Below are 22,453 nucleotides of genomic sequence, written 5' to 3'. Positions count from 1 at the left end.
TGCACTGGAGAAGGAAATGGCAACCCACTCCAGTATTCTTGCCTGGAGAATCCCAGGGATGGGGGAGCCTGGTGGGCTGCGGTCTATGGGGTCGCACAGAGTCAGACAAGACTGAAGCGACCTAGCAGCAGCAGCAGCAGCAGCAAGCATACCTTTTATATGTAAACCAACCAACCCAAAGCCCATACTCCATCTTCTTTATTGAACATTCACACTCTAGGAGATAATATGCCTCTGCCCCAGTCTCCCTGGGGCTAAGTACCAGACAGCTAAGGACCAATTGAGCCAACTCTAATTACTCAAGTTATCCTAAGTCTGGTCCACTGCTTACCTTGCCTCATGTATTCATTTCCATGAAAACCACACTATTTCCCATGCTTTCCCCACTCTTTCTGCCTCCTGACTGATACTGTTGCTTCCCCTACATAGCCATGCATGATATGCCACACCTCTTGTTTCTAGGGAACAGTGAATTAAAACTTCTTCCTTCATGACACTCATTTTCATGTCTGTGTGTCTTAACATAGCTGGTTAAAACAAGTCCTAATAGCCAAAGTGGAAAACCTTGTAATTCATGAAACACTGATAACAACAACCACAAAAGAAAAAACTCACCTCAATAGAGGGGGGAAATTAACTATAGGTTAGATGTTGCTCTTATCTCATGTAACAAAGGGTAAAACAAGAGCCTAAAAGACACAACTGATTCCAAATAATGTAACCACATTATTTTTGCCCCAGAATAAAGCTCCAGAAAATTTATGGCAATATAAAATGTCTAAGACTCAAATAATACACCCTTTTGTGATCAGCATCAATAAAAGTCACTGGGCATGCAAAGAAACCGAAAAATATAACCTATATGAACATGATTCTAATATGACATAAATGATAAAAAGAAAAGTACTTTAAAACAGTTATTAGAGAAACAAATGAACATTTTAAGGTCGGAAGGGTCTAAAGCTGACACAAATGAAACTTCTTGAAATGAAAATCAAAATGATTGAGATGAAAAATACACTGAATCAGATAAATGGAAGATTGGACACTGAAGAAGAAAATGTGTTTAAACCTGAAGACATAACAGCAGATACTATCCAAAATGAAACAGAGAGAAAAAGGGCTGCAAAAAAAAAAATACTGAAGATCGGTGATCATTAAACTTTAGGACACATTTGTGCAGCCAAATATACATAATATTGCACTCTCTGAAGGAAAGAAAATAGGAGAGAGGGAAAAAATACTTGAAAAATACTGACCAAAAAGTTTTCAAATTTAATGAAAATTGTTAACCTGCAGGTTCTTGAAGCTCAATAAACCAAACACAAGAAATATAAAGAACAGTACATCAAAGCTAATCATAATCAAAATGTGTTTTACGGCAGCCCACCAGGCTCCCCTGTCCCTGGGATTCTCCAGGCAAGAACACTGGAGTGGGTTGCCATTTCCTTCTCCAATGCATGAAAGTGAAAAGTGAAAGGGAAGTTGCTCAGTCATGTCCGACTCTTAGCGACCCCTACAGCCTACCAGGCTCCTCCGTCCATGGGATTTTCCAGGCAAGAGTACTGGAGTGGGGTGCCATTGCCCTCTCCGAAGTGATAAAAAGAAACTCTTAAAAACAAGTAAAGGAAAAAAGAGAAGAACAAAGTTAAACAAAGTTAAATGACAGCAGACCTCCACTACAGAAATATTAAAGAAAGGCCTTAAAGCAGGAAGAAAATCTGTATCTGCACAAAGGAATGTATCTACCCAAAGGAATGAAAAGAATCAGAAATAGTAACAACATGGGTAAACATAAGCACATTTTCTTAATAGTTAAACACACAAAAGAAAATCAACTGTTTAAAGCAAAACAATAACAAAGTATTATGGTATATAATATATACAAAAAGTAAAATATATGGCAATAATAGCAGAGGGGCTGAAACAGGAGAAATAAAAGTACACTGTTGTAAGGTTTTTACAATATATGTGATGTAGTATGTTACTTGAATACATTATATATATATGTATTAGAGCAATCACTAGAATAACAGAACAAAGAGTTATAGTTCCTAGATCAATAAAAGAGCTGAACTAGAATCATTTTCAAAAAGCCATTCAATCCAAAAAGGGTTGAAAAAGAAAACAAAGAGAAGAGATGGGACCAGAGCCACGTTCATAGTCATCTGACCTGGGCAGTCATATGAGGTTTAAGTCACACTTAAACCTGTGTCCCACGTCTGGATCAGTGCTCTGCTGCTGCCATTTAGAAATGAGCAATAATTTATGAGGAGCTTCCTTGGTGGCTCAGTTTGTGAAGAATCTGCCTGCAATGCAGGAGACCAGGGTTTGATCCCTAGGTTGGGAAGATCCTCCGGAGAAGGAAATGGCAATCCACTCCAGTATTCTTGCCTGGAAAATCCCATGGACAGAGGAACCTAGTGGGTTACAGTCCATGGGGTCACAAAAGTCGTACACAACTTAGCAACTAGACTTCAACTTCAATAATTTATGAACAAGAATCCCACATTTTCATGTTGCACTGGCCCCTGCATGAAACAAATACTATAGAAAACAAATAAGATGATAGACTTAAACCCAACCAAATGGGCGTCCCTGGTGGCTCAGAGGTGAAGATTCCACCAGCCAATGCAGGAGACATGGTTTCCATCCCTGACCCAGGAAGATCTCACATGCCCTGGAGCAGTTAAGTGCCTACGCCACAGCTATTGAGCCTGTGCTTTAGAGCCCAGGAGCTGCAACTACTGAAGGCTGAGCACCCTAAAGCCTGTGCTCTGCAACAAGAGAAGCCACTGCAATGAGAAGCTCGCACATCATGACTAAAGAGTGCCTCCCCGCTGTAGATGCAGCTACAGAAAAGGCCTCGCAGCAGTGAGAACCAACATCGCCTAAATTAAATAAATAAATAAACCCAAGCAAGCCAATTATCCCATTAAATATGATAACTGGTCTAAACACTCCAATTAAAAGTTGCAGGCTGTCAGATTGGTTTGAAAAAAATGACACTCAAAGGTATACTTCCTACAAGAAACAAACTCTGTGTATTTATTCTTTTATGCATTATCCATAAAAGAATAAATTGGTTAATTGGCTTTCATCAAAATATAGAACTATGTTATTTGAAAGACTGTTAAGAGATTGACAAGAAGCTACAGACTGGGAGAAAATATTTACAAATCACGTATCTAATTTGTAAGAAACCTTGCTTCAGAAAATACAGAGAACTCTCAAACTCAATAAGAAAACAATTAAATTCAAAATTTAGACAAAAGATTGGAACATATCCTTCTCCCAAGAAGATATACAGATAGTAAATAAGCATGTGAAAAGATGATCCACATGTTTAGTCAGTAGGGAGATGCAAATTAAAACACCAATGGGATGTCTCTCCACACTTATTAGAATGCCGACAATTGAAGACTACTATACTATGTGCTAGTATGTGGAAACCTGGAACCCTAACTCTCTACTTGTGGGAATGTAAAATGGTACAAAACTTTAAAAATTAGTTTGTTAAGTGTTTTTTTTTTTTCTTTTTCAGTTAAGCATATTCCTACCCAAAGACTCAGCCATTCTACTCCAGTTATTTACCAAAGATTTAAATTAATAATAATAATAATAATTTAAATCTTTGGTAAATAACTAGAGGTAGAATGGCTGAGTCTTTGGGTAGGAATATGCTTAACTGAAAAAGAAGAAAAAAATTAAAGTATACTTCCCTTGGGGCTCAGAGGTTAAAGCATCTGCCTCTAATTCGGGAGATCTGGGTTCAATCCCTGGGTCGGGAAGATCCCCTGGAGAAGGAAATGGCACCCCACTCCAGTATTCTTGCCTGGAGAATCCCATGGAAGGAGGAGCCTGGTGGGCTACAGTCCACGGGGTCGCAAAGAGTTGGACACGACTGAGCAACTTAACTTTCACTTAACTTTAAAGTATATATCAACACTAAGACTAGTACACAAATGTTATGACTTTATATGAAATGACCAAAAACTGGAAAGCAACCATAATCAATGGATGAAAATATAAACAAATTTGTACGATACCCATACAAATGAATACAAGTCATCAATAGAAATAACCACTGTTACATGCAATAACATGGATAAATCTTAATGATGCTGAGTGAAAGAAGCTAGAGAAAAGAGGAATCTATTGTATGGTTTCATTTACCTAAATGTCCAGAAAAGGCAGACTCATTTACAGTGCTAGAAGGCCGATGGATAGTTGCCTGGGAATGCTGTGTTGGAGAAGGGGAGGAGGTTACAACGAGGCACAAGGAAACTCTTGGCATTCAGATATATGTTCATTATCTTGATTGTGGTGATTGTTTCATGGGTGTTTATACATGTTAAATCTTACAAAATTTGTGAGCTTACTGTATGTCAATTATAGTTCAATAAAACTGTGTATAAAAAGGAGTCCATAAAAATACTACATGCACTGGAAAGAATAAAGAAAAGCTTACATTAAAAATATATATATGTGTGTGTGTTGTGTAAATTGGTGCTCTTATCCTTATCCTGGACAAAGCAAGCACTTAATTTACCCTATCCTCATTTAGATTACTCTCGTTTTAACTTTCCATGAAATTTTATCCTCACAGTAAATCATTATTTTTTTTATACAGTCAGTACTTACGTCTACCAACATTTTATCATTTTCCCCCTCTCTATCTTTTCTTGCATCTCTCATCTTCCAACTGGGATGATTTTGATTCTTTCTGGGGAAAAAAAAATCCTTAGATATTTATTTTAATGTAGGTTTTCTGGTGGTAATTGCTCTTAGTTTTTACTTGAAAATACTTTATCTTTATTCCTGAAGGATTTTTCACTGAATAAAGAATTCTAGGTTGTCAGGAGATTTTTTCCTACGTTATTAATTTCATTCCTCTATCTTCTAGCTTTGCTGCTGTTAAGAAGTAGCTTAATGTTACTCTTCAAATAATCTGTCCTCTACCATACCACCATAGCTACTTTTAAGATTTTCTCTTTGTCTTTGGTTTCTGGCCATTTCCCTATGATGCATCAAGGCATGAGCTTTTTATTTTCTGTGACTTTATATTTGTTAGATGATTAAAATCTGTGGATGGACAGATTCCATTACCCCTGGAAGATCCCCTGGAGGAGGCCATGGCAACCCACTCCAGTACTCTTGCCTGGAGAATCCTATAGACAGAGGAACTACAGTCCATAGGGTCTCAAAGAGTCGGACACAACTTAGAAGCGACTTAGCACGCACTCGTTAAGTACTTAATTTTTTTAATTTTTCAGCCTCCAACTTTCTTTTTAATATCTGGTTATCTTCTAGACTTCACTACCTTGCAGCCTATTTTTAAAATATGTGTCAGTGCTTTCTTTTTTTTTTTAAAGTTCATGTCAGATATTCAAATAACTGAATCTCCAAATGGTCTGTTTATCTTCTCGTACTCTCTTGGTTTTTAGTTATTTAGTTATATTTCCTGATATGCTTGTTTATTTTTGGTTAAATATCAGACAGTTGAGGCTCTGGATGATATTTTCCTCTAGAGAATTTGCTTTTGCATTTACAGGAAGTAGCAGAAAATCTGAAAGGCATCAGTGTTGGAGCTGATTCTGAGTTGATTTTCAGTCTTAGGAAGTCTGACCTATTTGCAGTTCTTTTTTTTTTAATAGTTCAGTTTTGCTCATAAGGTAAAGCCCTTTAGGGATCCCAACAGAATATCTGAGGTGTTTTCCAGGGCCCCTCTATCCTGATGAGTCCTAAATATTAATTTTTGTCTCCCTAGCCCTGTGAGAGCGCTGAGAGTCCTGCTCACTTTTTCAGCCTCTGTGCTGACATATGGATATGTAAATGTCTCAAGTGGAAAGCACTGGATATTGGGTTAATTCTCTGTACTTACTCTTTTTTGGGAGGAAAGTAGTTTTGGGGGCTTCATATTTTGGCTGTCTCGGTGGTTCTGTGTTATCTTTATACCCATGTTTTTAATATTTTATTCAGTTTCTCCAGTTCTTAGTACATGGTCTGATAAATTCTGCTCCACCATAGCCAAAGCAGAACCCATAGGAATCAATCTTATTATATTTTTCTCCTTTCTCCCATATTATACCCATCTTTGAGCCACTAGAAGGTCCTGTGGATTCTACCTTCCAAATATGTTGTGAATGTAACCAATTATCACCTTTTCCTCTAAGCTGACATCATATTCCACTTAGACAACTACTGTAACCTCCTAAATGGCAAAGGAGTCAGCTTTAGATGAAAAGTGAGGGGCTATTTTAAAGTACAGAAAGAATATAAAATAGATATAAATAAAGGCACTTTTGTATATTTGGTGTTAACTAAAAGACACATGAGCACGTTCCTCTTTGATACTATTTTCTTCGTCATGTAGGAGGTGAGGTCATCTGCTGGGAAAAGGGCAAAGGTGTGGAGGTTTAAGGAGAGTGAGAAAGTGACTTGATCAAAATAATGTAGCATTGTCAAGGTGGCATTTGAGGTTGGCCATGAATGTAGTAGAACCAAGCTGCCATGTTGTGTGACACAGAGGAAATAGATTCACCAAACCTAATGATTTGGAGGTAAATACAGTCAAAAGATAAGAGGTGGAGGTAGTTTAGGTTATTGAAAAGATGGTTTTCATTACTAAAATGATGGCTTGAAAGCTTTAATCTGGATAGGAATGAAATTAAGGGGGAAAAAAGCAAAGGCTAATATATTTGTATAAAGTAAAATGGTCAGTGACCTAGAGGTTTCAAATGAGAAAGAAGCATTGTATTGTTTTGGGGAGGGGGCAGCTGGGGATAGTTGAACAGATAAGCTGAAAGCAGGAGGATCATGGTCAGAGAAGGATTTCAAAATTAGTGATACTAGAGGCAGAGAAATTGTAGATGATGACAGTGTCTGAGGTGAGGTTATAACCTAAGGGACTGAAGTGGAGTGGAGACTGAGGTCAGAAAGAAGTGAGGAATCAAGAGGCAGTGGTGATGGCAGTTGAATCTGTGGGTCCTGAAGTAACTCAAGATGATGGCAGGGCTTGAGGAAAAGGACCATAGCCAAAGGCCAGTGTCTTCCAGTGGCTGAGAAGTTTCTAACTTCCCAATGCATGCCTGCTAAACTGCTTCAGTTGTATCTGACTCTTTGTGACCACATGGACTGTAGCCCACCAGTTCTCCTTGGCCCACGGGACTCCCCAGACATGAATACTGGAGTGGCTAGGCTTCACCCTCCTCCAGGGGATCTTCCCAACCCAGGGACTGAACTGGAGTCTCCTATGTCTCCTGCACTGGCGGACAGGTTCTTTACCACTAGCGCCGCTTGGGAAGCCCAGCTTTCCAATGGCCTAGCCAAATGGGACGGGCTTCAGACAGGAGATGGCTAACAACCTGAGAGGAGCAGTGAGCAGAGCACCACTCCTAGATCCGGAGTAGCGTGAAGTGTTAGAAAACAGACAGCTACTTGCCAGTGCTTCGTGAAAGTGGTGTCCTTGTCTCCCAAGTCTCAGAGCTGGGTCATGCACAAGAAAATAAAGCATATTTTAGGAAGAATTGAAAAGTGCTAGATGAATGATCAAGTATTTATAACACCTAACTTCCAGTTGCTGTCCAGCCTTGAGATCCTAGAATAATAATGTGCCATAAAGTTTTTGTCTTGTCTGTATATCTGTACATGATGCTTCTCAAGTGAGACATACCAAAAAATTCTTATTTTCTGGAGGATGAAATTAGTTTTTAGTATCGAAATATGAAAAAAGAGCTACTGATAAATATCTCATGGTCAAGGAAAAAAAGGATATTATTAGATGATACATACTTATTTCTCAAGAATTTGAAAAAACATGTTGGTTATAAAAATGGCTCCCTTAAGACAAAATAGAAAAGCTGATCATTTTGTTGAAGTGGCATTTCTGTGTCTGTTAAGTGATTTGTGTGGTTTCTTTCAGTAATGTGTACATAATGGCTTGATATTTTAGTAAATAATGTGATCGTATTCATATATGTGTACCTTCCAAAAAGAGGTAGAATGTGGTTTCCTTTTACAAAGTAATCTGGAATAATAATTTTTTTTTCATTTGTTGATTAGCTCTGAATTATCCAGAGATTCCCAGATTAACCAAAAATAATTTGGTCCACTTTTTCATTCATTCAACAGATATTTACAGAATACCTCGTAAGGGCCACATACTATTTTTAAAGCCAGAAATATAATGCAAAGAGAAAAGGCTAGGCTTAGTATCCCATATTTAGTATTTTCCAAAAATGGCTATATAATCTAATTCAAAGAACAACAAATAGTCTAGAATAATATGAACTTCTGACAACTCACTTGCTAATTTGAAAAATTATTAGATTTTAAAGATCCTGGTATATTTGTTTCCAATATGCTCTGGTATCAATATGAATATTAATTGGTAAAAACTGTGGCTTTTTTTTTCATGAAACCACCAACTTATTCCACAATCTACAGAATTAAATCATGAGGTTGATTAAAACTATGCTGTGGACAGGCCAACTTTCCCTCCCTTTTTCCACAGGACAGTCCTGGTTGTTCTGGGTAATACTCTCAAAATATCCTGGCTGAGAAAATAAAATATATGGTCAGGTTACTCACAGACAAATGAACTACAGGACCACACTTAAGCTCATATTTTAAAAGAAATAAAGAAAATATATAGGGGCCAAATATGAACTTATAAAATTCCATTATAATATTTGAAGTTAAAATTTTCTAGCCAGAACTATCTATAGACACTCTAATAAGTTTTTAGTGTTGTTCTTTGCATTAATTACTTGAAACAAAGACAATGTTTATTAATGGGAACTTGGGTTTTAGAACAGGTTTTTAATGAGTGGTGACATATGATATTTATCTGCAGAATCAGTAAAAGCTATTAGCTTTGGGTTCCGCCGCAGAAAGACAGCGTCATGTTATGCATGATATCCAGAAAAAACACTAAAATAGTTTAACGAGCAAATTTCATTGTACCCTCAGGGGTGATTTTTAGTCAAAATCACTCCAAGCCTGCCATAACAAAGGTCAGGATATAAAGAACACAGAAGTACTGTCCAGAGCGCCTTGATCTTTTATTGGTGGCTTACAGTGTAACTGTCACCCATGACATTCTCAGTTGACAGGCTTTCCTTTAAGTCTGGAAATATTATTTTATCCTGTCTCTCACTTATCTTTTCCACGGGCATTTGTAAGTTGTGGCTTGAAATTTATGTATATACACAATGGATTTTAAAATAAAGAAAGATTTTTCCTAAAATTACTCCTTAGAATTAAAGCTGTTTGGATAACTTATCATCCCATTCAAACCAATGAAGCAAAATTACCCCCTGGGTTTCTGAGGTTAGGAATTTGGCCTAACAAAATGATAGTTCATGTCTCACTAATTGTCAGTTCATTAATTACTGCGCTTTTGTGTGCAGTACCATAGAGATGCCATTTTAAGAAATTCAATTCTGAACAAAGATGGCCTAATGACATCTTAAAAACTTACCATGATGGAGTTAGAGGATTCTAATACCCATTTCACAGATGAAGTTCAAATGCAAAAACCAAAAAGGAAATATAGAACCTAGGCTTCCACTACATGGAAAACAGAAGTTTATTATTTGGATTTTTAAAAGGGATTATTAGAAAGGGCATGGGGACTCAAATGCTATTGATCTTGTTTTACTCTTTCTCAAGTAATGTCAGTAATTACATGGGCACTCACCGAGAACTACTCTTTGCCAAGAATTCTATTAGGTACTTAATCTACATTACCTGATTTAATTCTTAATACAATGTGGTAACATGGTTGTCTTCACAACTACTTTGCAGAAGAGGAAATGCAAGCTGAAAAGATTCATTTACTGATCTTGGTCTCACAGAGTCAGGATTCAGATCCAGCTGTCTAATTCCAGAGCATGTGTCTTAAACCAGGCTGCTAAACAAGTTAAGGGACATTGTCACCTAGGATGTTCAAAAACCAATGAAAATTAATGCATGTATGTAGAATCTAGAAAAATGGTAATAAATTATCTTCTTTGCAAAACAGGGATAGAGACACAGAGAAGAAATATATGGATACCACAGGCAGAAAAGAGAGGATGGGATGAATTGGGAGGTTGGGATTGACATATGTACACCATTGATACTATGTATAAAATAGGTAACTGATGACAACATACTGTATAGCTCAAGGAACCCTACTCAGTGCTCTATGGTGACCTAAATGGAAGGAAATCCAAAAGGAGGGAATATATGTCACTTTGCTGGACAAATGTGTACATGTGAAGCAAACACAACTTTATAAAGCAACTATGCTCCAATAAAAATTAATTAAAAACAACAATGAGATTGGCATACCTCTATTTTGCGAATGGAGACATTGAGGACCCAGCCCTGTGCAAGGTTACAGACTTGCTCAGCTTCAAAACAAAGCTCTTTTTTAAGGATGCTGTACCAGGCAGCATCCTTAATCCCATCTCCCCCCTTTAAATTATCTTACTTAAAAAAATGTAAAATCCAGTGTTCTTCCATTCTCCCTTTGTATAGGCTAGTACTTGACTCTCCTGCTGAAGATAATTTCTCCACATGGCTAAAAGCACAAGAGTTTATACTCATGCAGTTACAGGTGGCCTCTCTTTCCCTGTCTCAGTGAGACTCTTCTATGATGGTCACCTGGCATGAGCTGTGTATACATGATGTATACATATGAAAGACAAAGTGGTGATGGAAGGAAATTACATCATCTCAAACTAATAGAGTAATACAGTTCCGCAGTAGCTATTTTTAAAAAAAAATCTCTGCCTACTTTGCCCCTGATATTTTCACGTGGTACTTCCAATGCTGGGAAATTTTTTTTAAATGAGGATAGGGCTTTGGAGACACTTTAATCACCTTAAAAGCTGTGTTTTTAATATTTTCTGCGCATTTTCTAGCTGAAGTAGGAGTCCACTGGAACCATGTTTTATCATTTGCAAAGAAATCACTTAAGTTCTGATTCCTACAAGTTACATTTCTAGGACTCAATTTCCTCACAAAATGTGAATAATAAATGTACCTCCTCCAAAAGATTGTTGTAAGGACTGATTGAGTTAATTCATATAAAGATCTGCAGTTAGATCTCAGAATTCACATAAAGAACATGGCAATCAGATGGTCAGATTTCAATTTTCATGATACTAAGATTATGAAGGTATTTAAACACACACATACATACACATCAAAGCCTTCCAATGATTTGTTGCTTGTCCAACTTTCCCTTTCCTTTGGCAATATCTTCATGGTAAATCTAAGCTTTACCAACACAAATTACATACCCTCCCTAGTTGCAATCATTTTGTTTTTGAAATTGGAGAAATGCTAAACTACGTTAGAAGTGACCCACGACAAAGACGACATTTTGAAACTAACAAAATAAAGAAGCTTCCTACTAAAAAATGGCAGTTAAACAGTGGACTGAAAAATTAGGTAAGAGATCATCTTGTCTATATTAAGCATCAATTATCTTTTAAAATGGATGTGACTGTGGTTATTGACACCCTTTACATAAAAGAAATCTTGACCCAAATGACTACACAGTCATGCCTTCCAGAAATTTTAAGGGAATGAATTATAGCATGTTCCTCATAAGGTGGGAAATTATATTTTTTAAAAGGTAAACCAAATACAGATTTTAGGCCCCAAAATATTAACAAGTTCACCTTATCTATAAAACAAATGTGACTGACAACCGCACCACTGAGATAGTCGTCAGAACAAAGCACATACACTCTAATGTAGGTCATTCTCAAGGTAATAATATGATGGACTGTAACAAGAACAAAAGGGAGATAAGCTTCCAACATACACCATGTTTGGGTAATTTTTAAAGATGTCTGTAATGGAAATACTGAAGTATACTCTTTCCCAAAGATTTGTTGGCCAAGTTAGATTTGTATGTGTGTGTGTACATAAATACTTACAGTACATGTGGTTTCTTCCAACCTCATGAGTGAAAAACTTCCCTGGAAGTTTCATTGTTTCAAACTATATATTTTTTTCCTGTAAATTCTGCTGTTGTGGCAAGTACCGTGAATTTTGTTGATGATGATTTTCAACTGGCAATGCTTAGATTTTCTCTGCTCTGAGCTGTTGCCAGAATATACTCAGTGAAATCAGCCCATCCTGGAAAGATCGTAGATGAAAAGCAAACATATAAAATGAAGTAAGACAAACACGCTCCCGAATGATAATGAATACAGTACCTCACCGAATACAACATACTAATCTTTCATGTCCATATGTGTGCTATGCCTGTATTTGTAGTTCTGAACCAACAATGTGACTGTTATCTTTTTCTGTGTACATCGCATGTTCTGATTTAAAATTTCAAAATGTTTTCCCATGTCAATGACAATCTTAATAGAGTCCAATTAGTTCCACAAGGCACTTTCTGATGCACAAGCCTCTGGCTTGATTGCGGTGAATGGTGGGTATTTCCTGTGTCTAAGCCCACATATGGATTGAGTAAGGCAGTGGCAGAGAGACTACTGTTTTCCTTCACTACATCTTCATTTCTTTTTCACAGGCTAAGCCTTTTTTGTTTTTCCTGGCTCTGTTGTCAAAATACTGACCAAAGTTTTGGCTCATGGTTTGGAACACCAGGCCAAAACAATCCTCTGGAAACTAGTGTGGCAAAATGTATTTTAATCTATACATTCACCATTCAACCATGTGTATTACCACACCCACTGACCCACTCTGTGGTTTAAAAACAACATGAGTTTGCCCCCAGAACAGCTTAATTTATAGGACAAGTTTTTTCAAGCCTGCTCTATCAACATTAAAAAATATTCTGAGGCTTGGTTTCATCACATCTCATGTGGAAAAAAAAAAAGAATTACCTACGCTAGGATCATTTTTGCTTCTGTTTTTAAAAACAAGGTGAATTCCTTTTGCATTCTGCAGAATTTCTTTAAAAATGTGTTCAAATAATGGAAGATTATTTTGATAATGCATGAAAAATACATCTGAATCAGAAGGCAGTTAATGCAGTTATTAAAGGTATGTTACAAATAAGAAAAGATGAAGAACTTTCCTTGAATTAGTCTTCATATTTTTTTCAGGCTAATTCAAAGTGACTAATTGCTTTAAGTGTCAGAATCCACATTCTTTCCTTGTCTTTCAAGAAGTGTTGGATTAGTTCTTTACCTCTGTTTCACAATACAAAAGCATCAACAGTTGCTCTCCCAGCTAACTTTGAACATTACTTGAATGATAAGATTGTCCAAAGGTATCCTGAAGGACTTTCTGAAGAGTGATTTTGCTCTTAATTATTCATCCGTTGGTTGCACTCTCTCCTCTTCTCCATATCCTTTCCAGCATTTATTGTTGAAGACTTTCCTTCCTCAGAATAGCCACTGAACCCACTTTCAAAGTTCTGAATATGTTAATGAATGCTAATTGCCTCTCTGTCAACAAAAACAGATTTTGATTTGCATCTAATAGTACCTGTTCCACTCAAGATGTTTGCCTTCAATAAGGCTATGCTGGAAAATTTTACTGAATTACATTAAATTTGCCACCTGGACTTTCTCCCAGATGAACTGCAAGAGCTAAAATGGTCAAAAAAATATCCTTTGACTTTAAATTAAGTATTAAAACTTTCAGCAAAATGCAATTTATAGCGTGTGCTGAGGAGAATTTTATAGCTCCCCCTTCCTCTGAGAGAGCGAGGGAGGGAGGGAGGAACAGGCTTACATTTTAAAAGAATTTGCCCCTCCTCTCTCTCTCTCTCTCCCCCTTCCACCCCACCCCACTCCTATCTGACAACCTCAGTCTTAGTAATTCAGTCTCTAGTAGTGGAAGAAGAATAAAGCTTTCCAAGGTCCCAAATCTAGATCCTCTTTTCTGAAATTAACAAACAATACTGACTTGGGACCAGTGACATAAGAGAAAAGATGGAAAAAAAGGATAGTGCGGAAGGCGTGGCTTTCTGGTCGCTGGTGGCAAACTTCGGGCTATACGATAATGTAGCGCTATGTTTACGAGATATTTTAGTTAGCTGGAATCTTTTAGACTTAATTGTTCTGTCCCCTAATCTCAACCCAATTACCATTTCCTCAATTGTAAATATCCATGAACTAAAGACGTTCCCAGTTCGAAATACACTTGCATTTTTAGATTCCTGGGCTACTGATACCACTTAAAGGTTTTCACGCCCATTTGGGACAAGGATTTAAGATGTTGAATCAGAGGCAGCTTTATTTGCTCTCGCCGTCTGCGGGTGCCTGCCTGATCCAACAGTTACCGGGCACGCGTTCTCCGCGGACTTCAGCATCCCTGACCGCCAGCTGCCTTCACCTGGGATTCGTCCGAGGCCGCACGCCCCTCAGTAAAGGCACCGGTGTCGTCTGCCCATACTCAGGCACCGCGGGGTGGAGGAGGGAGGGCTGGCAACGTCACGTCTTGGCCACAAATCTCTGAACTGAGGACGCTGCGACTGGTAATCGACTGCAACGCCGTTCCACCCATCAAGAAAAATCCATGAATTGCATAAGGCCAAAGGCGAATCTCCTGCGCCTAGACCGGCTGTGACTTCAACGGGCCAAAATCGTATCTCCTATCTCGAAGTGCCCCTTATAAACAATTAAAATCGGTTAGCCATTTCGTAGGAAACAAAGGAAAAGGCTGGAAATACCCCGAGCAAAGAAAAAAGTGGTGGGGTTTTTTGTGTGTGTGGACAGAAGGGCTTTTATTTATGATCTATGATCTGTGATCTGTTTGCTAGAAATGTTGGCTATTGAATTACCAAAGTTTTTATTAAGTATACAACTAACAAAATAATTCTTGAAAGACTGAAAAGAATAAAAAAAAATTCTATTGCATTTCCTTTTATTAGGAATGTGCAAGTTTAACACCTATTAAGAATCCTTCTTACTCTGTAATGCAACAAGACTACATCTGTTTTTAATACTTGCTGTATAGATCATTAGCCTACTGGTCTTTCTGATCTCTTTCTGCAGTGGCAGAATAAATATTATAATTAATGCTATTTTTGTGCTTATATGTGCTCCTTTTGCACAAGATCAGAGATATTATTAGGTCTGCTAATGTGACCCGGGTTTTCAACTCAGGTGATTAGCTTAGGGAATTAAGTGTGTCTACTTATTATCCATTGAAGATTGCAAAGATAGAGCAGACAATCAGAATCATAATTCCAAATGAAAAGAAAGCGTGATTCTTTAAAAGTGTTTAGAAGGGTACACAGCAGGGCATATTTTCTTTCTTACTGGCAAGAGTTTGTAACTGGATACGTTAACATTACTGAGAACATGAAAACATGAAACAAAAGTATTGATTCAAGAATTCACTGAAGAATCCAATGCACACTGACTGGTTTTATTTTATTCTTTTAAAGCACAAGTTACATTGGTTGTTTATGGCAGGCAGGTACAATGTGGCTGGTCCTCTCTTCAGTGCATCTTTTCAACATACATGATAGAAAGTGTTATTTATATTGTTAAGTTAGCATTATATCCTCTTTAATTGCATCAGCTGCTAACAAGATCTAGAAATAATGACATTTAAAGGGAAAATGGCAAGCATCTCCAAAAGACTGCAGTATAATGGAAGAACCAAATTAATTTAACCTCATAATCTTCCATAATGGCTGGGTTTCATCATTCCCACAGATGGAGCTCAGAGGAATTAACAGTGCTGTGCATCCCCGCAGACTCCATGGAATGGGTGGCTAAGAGGAGATTTGTCTTTATATTGCTTCAACTCACATATTGACAATGCTTGCTTGAAGTGTACTTGGAAATAGACTAGGAAGACAAAGTGTGTGGCTTTAAAAGGTGAAGTGAAAAAAAACCCTCATCTTGCAAAAATGTCCTGTCTGTAGTTTTATATGGTAGAGGTGAAACAAAATCTCTTTGTTGAGAGATGTGGGACCAAAAATTTCAGATTACCTATAAATATTCTTTCAAGTTTAAAGTGTAACAGAAAGGGACAGCAAAGGCTTAACCTCAGGAAAATGTGAGATTTGCACATGTCTACAGCTAGTCTTTGAAAATTCCATTATTCATTTTTTTCCTTAATGATTTGTAATATTTTCTGGAACTTTTACTAAAATTAGAAAATAGAGAGATGAGGGGTTCCTGTGAGGACACAGAGGTACAGCAATAGATTTGGGGGTATTTTTTTTAATAGCTGCATCATGTAAATAGCTTTACTGCTATGATTTCTCTGCTACAATGACCTATTCCCTAGACATTATGTATTGTCCAAATTTATTATTGGTAAAGAGATCTGGAAGTATCTCTTCCAGCCATTTTTTTTATTCCAAAGAAGCCAGTTTCTTTCCACTGTCAGGAATAACTGTATTTTACTTTGCCTCCTTTAATTGTGAATATAAATATGGATTCCTGTTTGTATGATCACAATGAGCAGAGTTAATCTCAGAAAATAGCGGTAACAGCGTTTGAACGAACCACAATGTCAGACTCTATCCGTATCTCATTCGATAGGTTGGTAATCATGAAATTGAAATTATTCGCGAGTGTCCCACAGCGGTCTTAAAAACAAGGAAGATTGTAGCTGCTGAGGGCTCGCTAGAGGAAAATGTGACTGCTATTATTGCAAATGATCACGCTTATTCATTCAATGATCTTTGCACTTTTATATGTCAAGTCCTGTGGGCCTTTCCCACAGGGGCTGCTCCAATGTGTTGAGTTTTGCACACATTTTTCTGTTAGAAAGTGGTTTGTATGCTACAGATATAAATTTCGCAAACGCCCCCACATCTCTCTCCATCTCCACAAAACTGGCAAACCCGCCCTCTAGGGGAAAAGCCCTATTGGTCTTCGGGTGGCACTTGGCTGGCCAAGAAGAATCACAGCCTCTCAAAGCTTTAGCCTAGGTGTTTCTCCAGTCAGTGGTAACTGGGCGTCGTTTGACTGCGTCCAGCTCCGCCTGCTCACTGCCTTTGCAGAAAGAGCCCCAGAGAGCAGAGATCTGGTAAACTGGGCTACTGAGCACTTTCCCGCGCCTGTTCTCGTTTTCCCCACCTCCGGACTGTGTCCCACAGCTCCCCCAGAGAAATGGTGACCCAAAAAATTCTAGGAGGCTTTAGCTTATGGCAACAATTGGAGTGTGTCTGGGAGGTGGGAGGCAGAGGATCTTCAAGCTGTGAAGCACTGCGCGGAGAATTTTTTTCCACTTAGATTGCCTGTTTACTGTGGGGGAGGGAGGAGATGCCAGAGCTTCCCCCAAACGGCCTTTAAAAGCTCCAACCCTGACCTGAAACGGACCTTGGCCAAGGGTTAAAGTCGTCAAAAAAACGGGGATGGGGTAGTATTCTTAAAGGAGAAAGGAGACCAAGGAGAGAGGTTTTACGCCTTGCAATTTTCTGTTGCGGCAGGGTGTTTTTTGTTTTGTTTTGTTTTTTTTTTTTCCCCTGATGCTGCCCACAGCATAGGGGATCTTCCTGACCCAGGGATCCAACCGGGTCTCCCGCCTTGAGGGCAGATTCTTTACCATCTGAGCCACCAGGGAAGCCCCACAGTCCTCAGAACTGCGAAATGAAAACCGAGGTGGGGGTGCGGATGGGGGCTGGAGATCATGGACTCTTAGAGATCAGTAAGGAAGAGCGAAGGGTTCGGTTCGCTGGAATCTGTGGACAGGGGTGCATATGGGTTTGGGGATGCTGGGGCCTGGCCTTGGAACACGCGTGGGATTGGGCGGGAAACGACCCGGCACACGGTTACGCTTCTGTTAAAGGGGGTGCACTGGCAGTCGGACCTCGGTTCAGTCCTGAGTCTTCGACCACCTGGCTGGGTATAATTCATTGATCACACATTGACTGATGCCTCGCCCCACGCTAGGCGTTATTCCAGAGGCTGGGCATACAGCCGAGTCAGCCTGGGCAGATCACTGGACTCCTAGGAATGTCATTTCTTCATCCGCACAGCTGCAGGGTTGGATAACTACAAGGTCGCTGAGACCCCTTCCAGCTGTCAAATAGGGCACTGGAGCGAATGTGTGTGCCCTCAGCTGACCGATGAGACACCTACTCTCGGCAGTGGGTAGGGAGAAGGCCCTTCGGTCACTTCTAGGCAGGCAGGATACTGCTCTTCCTGGTGGTAAGCCGGGAGAACAGAACAGTGAGAAGGTGCGGGAATCGAACGCATCGCAGCCACCGCAGGCTTGCTTTCCAAAATCCCAGGACACACCTAGGTGAAAACTCTTCAGAACCGCATCCTTTCTTGTCTGACCATTCTCGGTGTCAGAATAGGCCTGTGCAGCCAGCAGCCAGTCGGCCGGCATTAGCCCCTTTTACAGCCTGGGGCCAGAGGCCCGGCCTGTCCTCACCAAAAGGCTCTCTTGCCCGCCTGGCGCTGGAAGGAGAATCGACTCCAGCCCGCGGAGCCAGGAGCACCGCGGTGCCCCGCGCGGGCCCGCGCCGCCCGGCGCTGCAGAGCCCTGCGTCCCGCGCGCATTGCGGCGCCCTCCCGAGCAGCATTGGCTTTCCTGTCCCAGTTTCCACGGAACCTTGGTGAGCGCCTGCTCTCGCCTCACGGGTGTCTGTTTCTAGCCCAAGCTGGAAGTGGAGTTAAGAGGATGAGGGAGGGGGCCGCCCCGGTGAGCCGTGCCTTTGGGGCGTCACCGCGCGCACTGCCGGCGCTGGCGGAGCAAGCTGTTCCCAAGCTCCCCGGAACCCCGCGCGGAGGCAGCCGCGGACCCACATCCTCTCCGCGCGTTCGATCTCCCGGACGCCACAGGTGATGAGCAGGGTTCGAACCCGCCTCTCCCGCACAGGGATCCGGCGCCTTTGGAGCGCCCCGGCCGGTGAGAGGCGCGAGCCTCGGCCGGCTCCCTTCCCGCCGGCGGTATCCTAATATCACCACCGCTGCGCCCTCTTCTAACTTCCCTCGGTGGGCTTAAAGTCTCAGGGTCCTCCTGGCTCGCTCCTCGCGCGCCCTCCCCCAGCTCCCGCATCCTGGAGCTTGGAACCTGAGCGCGCGTCTCCGCTGCGGCGTCGGCTGGCCGGGAGGCTGCGGAGTTGGCGTTGACGGCGGGGGGAGGGGTGGAGGCGGGGAAGGAAAGGGAGGGGTGGGAGGAGATGGAGCCCCGAGAGAGGCCGTGGGTTGGGGCAAACTGATCTTTGGAGGGCTAAGCAGAAGCAGCTGCTGGTAATAGGCGCCGCTGGGGAGGCAGCGGGTTTCCCAGCCCTGGTCGCTCGCGGCTGCGACGGGCGCGCGGGAGGCCAGAGCCACCGCCGGCCGGAGCAACCTGCAGGCAGGCCTCGGTGCAGACCCTCTTAACCTTCCGGGGGATCCTTCAGTCTCAGAGGGCTTTCCTGAGCCTCCCTCCTCACCAAGACGGGGTAAAAATCACATCCCATTTCCCACTTCTCCCTCCCGAACAAGCGCTGTCTTTTCCCCTCCTAGCACCCCAAGAATGGTGCTGGGTGGGTTGTTATTCAAAGCCTCGGAGGGAAGAGGGACGGCTGCTGAAGTCCCCTCGCGCCCCCCGCCCCCCACACTCAGCAGAGGTGGCCTAACACGACCCATTGTTTGAGACCCAGCGGCGAGGACGCGCCTCACTTAGAAGTATCTCTTGGGTGATCTTTTCCAATGTACTTCTGAGAAGGGAGATAGGGAAACAGTGTCTGTTGTAGTTTCAGCAGCTTAAAATATTAGTCAAGTTTGTAAATGCAAACAGTTGGAAACTTAAGAAAATTAATAAGCACACGAAAATCCACGACAAGCCATAACAACTCATTTTTATCTTTCATTTTATATCCGTCCATGATCCATCTAGACATAAAAAAAAAAAAAACCCGCGATTTTATGTCGTTTACATAAACCACAGGCATTTGGCATTTGCTCTCGAATTTTTATTCCGATACATTTATGAATTGGTAATTGGCCTTCAAAACCTACTAAATACATATTTTAATCCTGGAAAAATAAAATTCAGCTCAATTTATTGCATTTACATTTTATACAGTTTTTTTCTTCCCTTTCTTTAATTGAGGGCAAGTTCTCCAAAGTCTCCCCCGCCCCCACCCCTCCTCCCTGAGAGTCCTAGTTTCAGGGCCTCTGATTCCTCTGTTTTAGTGATATCTAGTAATAATTGCGGTCCCAGAATATAATCAATCTAGAATTTCTTTCTTTGAACATTTACATCATGCAGAGTTTTCGTTACAGTCTTGTTAACATCTTTTGTTGAACTGAACTCATGTTAGAAAAGAAAACACTGAACGTTCTTAGGGAGGGAGAAATTTTTCTTAAATCTTGAGATATCAGCGGTAGCACTTTGATTTATCTTTCCTTCCCAAAGGAAGTTAGTGTTCGGTTTTATTGATCAAATGGCGCATCTATATGGACAAAGGTTTGTCTTTTAATTCTGTTAACAATTATGTATACTTTTAGCTAGAAGACGGTAAATTCTGAACCAAAACAGCTCCAGGAGAAAACCATTCTCTTTATCTTCTGCCTACCTGTTTAGCCACCCAGAACATATCCTAAAGGTATCTTTTCATCTTTACTTCTCTGATACTCGAGGGCTTCGGGACTCTCTAAATAAATGAGGTTCTAACGTCCTCTTTGAGGGAAGCTATGCATTTCTGTGTCTTGGATTTGGACAAAGGAGCTGTTCATCGTCTTTGGGGGGAACTAATCTACTCCTACTTGGAAACAGCCTCGGGAACAGCATCCGTTTCTGAGGTTCCCCGGAAAAATCCCCACAGCCTGGGCTGCTCCAACATTTACGTCCGTAGATGCGTCGCGGTCGCTCTTCCACACCTATTGGATAAGGGCAGCTGTGAAGAACCAAAAACGGATATGTATTGGGAGAGAAGAAAGGAGATTCTCGAATTCTAAAGCAGTACCATCATTTCTAGTTTCGCTTCTCTCCTCCCCACCTCCCCCACCCTCCCATCCAATTTGCAGGGCCACGTGTGCGATTCTACATCCCAGAGTCTCTTCTCGAGTTTCTTATATAGTTTTTGTTTTTTTTTCCCCCTCTCAAGTCGTCAGAAAAATAATGCCGAGGGGATAAAGGGGGTCTGAAATCGAATTGCAGAGGCAGCAGGCAGAGCGACCAGACGCGCCTGCACACAGTCCCAGCAAACCAGAGTCTCTCCGGGCTTTTTCGAGACTGCATCCAGTCCAAATGCGCAGCGTCCTGGGCTGGAAGAAAAAGACGCGTCTTACGAAAGAAGCTAGACTTCTGTAACGTTAAAGCGAAATCGGCAAAGAAAATTCTCCTACCTGAGGTGAATTTCGCTTAACTCTCTGAACCGAGCTCAAGTCGCTTCAGGGTCTTTGGTCCTGCGATTCCTCCTACGTCGCCACAGACCCACGCGCGGGACCTCTCACTGTCTCAGACTGTCCCTGTTTTCAAGCTTCCTAGCTCCATTTTCACGTCAAATGAGTCATCCACGTTTGATCCTTGCAGCTACATTTGCAGGAATTCTTGCACAGGGAACCCCTCTTTCCGAGGCAAACGGTTTGATCAGCATTTCTAACTCACGTTTAAATTTCAACATACTTTTATACCCCCCTGTGCCTGGCCTCGAGGCAAGTACACTTTCAACCGCACAGGGTAGAAGTAAACGCTCGTTGGTGCATTTTGCCTCCAACAATATCATTGCTTCTGATTGCACTTCAGAATTCCCCCACGGTACAAGAAAGACACCCAAACCTATTGAATAAATGACTGGAGACTGCTGAGAATTTTTATTTAACAACAAAGATGAAAAATTGCTATAAGCAGTCACACTGCAGGGGCCACAGCGATCTTTTCTTCATAAGGGAGAATAACTCCTTTTTCACCCCAACAAACGTTTTGTCCCAGCTGATCATCAGTGGTTTCCTTAGCTGATTGTGAAGTGGTTTGAGTTTTCCTCTTGCCTATATAAATCAGTTTTATGATTTGAAGGAAAATATCTATATCGTGTTAGATTTAGGAAAATTATTTGGCTCACCATTTGCTTCAGAATCTACAGCAAATTAAAACATGAAATCTTGGGACAAAGCTTTTAGAGGAAAGTTGCCATGAGTTGTCAGTATGCTGTGTATTCTGAAAAATGAATGGTGAAATTTTCTTTCAGACTCCTTCCTTTCATACTTACTATAAACATCATGGGTTTTGGCTCTGATTCAGTTAATTTATAGATTTAATATTACATAAAAGCACTAGTTTAAATGATGCACAAAGCAATGTAAAATGTTATTCCTTGAAGGATAGCTTAAGCTATCAAACATTTGTAGATAAAGTAGAATACCCTAGCAAAACAAAGGAAGCAAACAAAATGTCTGCTGTTAGGAGAGAAACCACTTGGAGGCCAAGAATAAAGCAAAACAAAAGAAACAAACAGGCATAAACAAAAATGGGAACAAAAGAAGTCAACTTCAATCAGCAGTTCAACTCTCTGAATATCTGAGTAATGTTCAAGGACACACTAGGTTTTCATTATCTAGAACAT

At 40.6% G+C, this 22,453-nt stretch overlaps 1 long non-coding RNA gene across 1 annotated transcript; it reads right to left on the bottom strand.

The window, feature by feature from the left end:
* Positions 1–19,836: 19,836 nt before the first annotated feature.
* On the bottom strand, positions 19,837–21,529 carry LOC120878661. The gene is made up of 2 exons (XR_005724602.1): positions 21,237–21,529; positions 19,837–21,155 (listed from the first exon to the last, which is right to left on the bottom strand). It is a non-coding gene; the product is annotated as an uncharacterized LOC120878661 (long non-coding RNA).
* Between the last annotated feature and the right edge of the window lie 924 nt (positions 21,530–22,453).

This window comes from Oryx dammah, unplaced genomic scaffold (genome assembly GCF_014754425.2).
Source record: "Oryx dammah isolate SB20612 unplaced genomic scaffold, SCBI_Odam_1.1 HiC_scaffold_19, whole genome shotgun sequence".
Taxonomy (NCBI): domain Eukaryota; kingdom Metazoa; phylum Chordata; class Mammalia; order Artiodactyla; family Bovidae; genus Oryx; species Oryx dammah.
The sequence above is the reverse complement of the archived record's forward strand: the minus strand, read 5'-3'. Positions and strand labels throughout refer to the sequence as shown.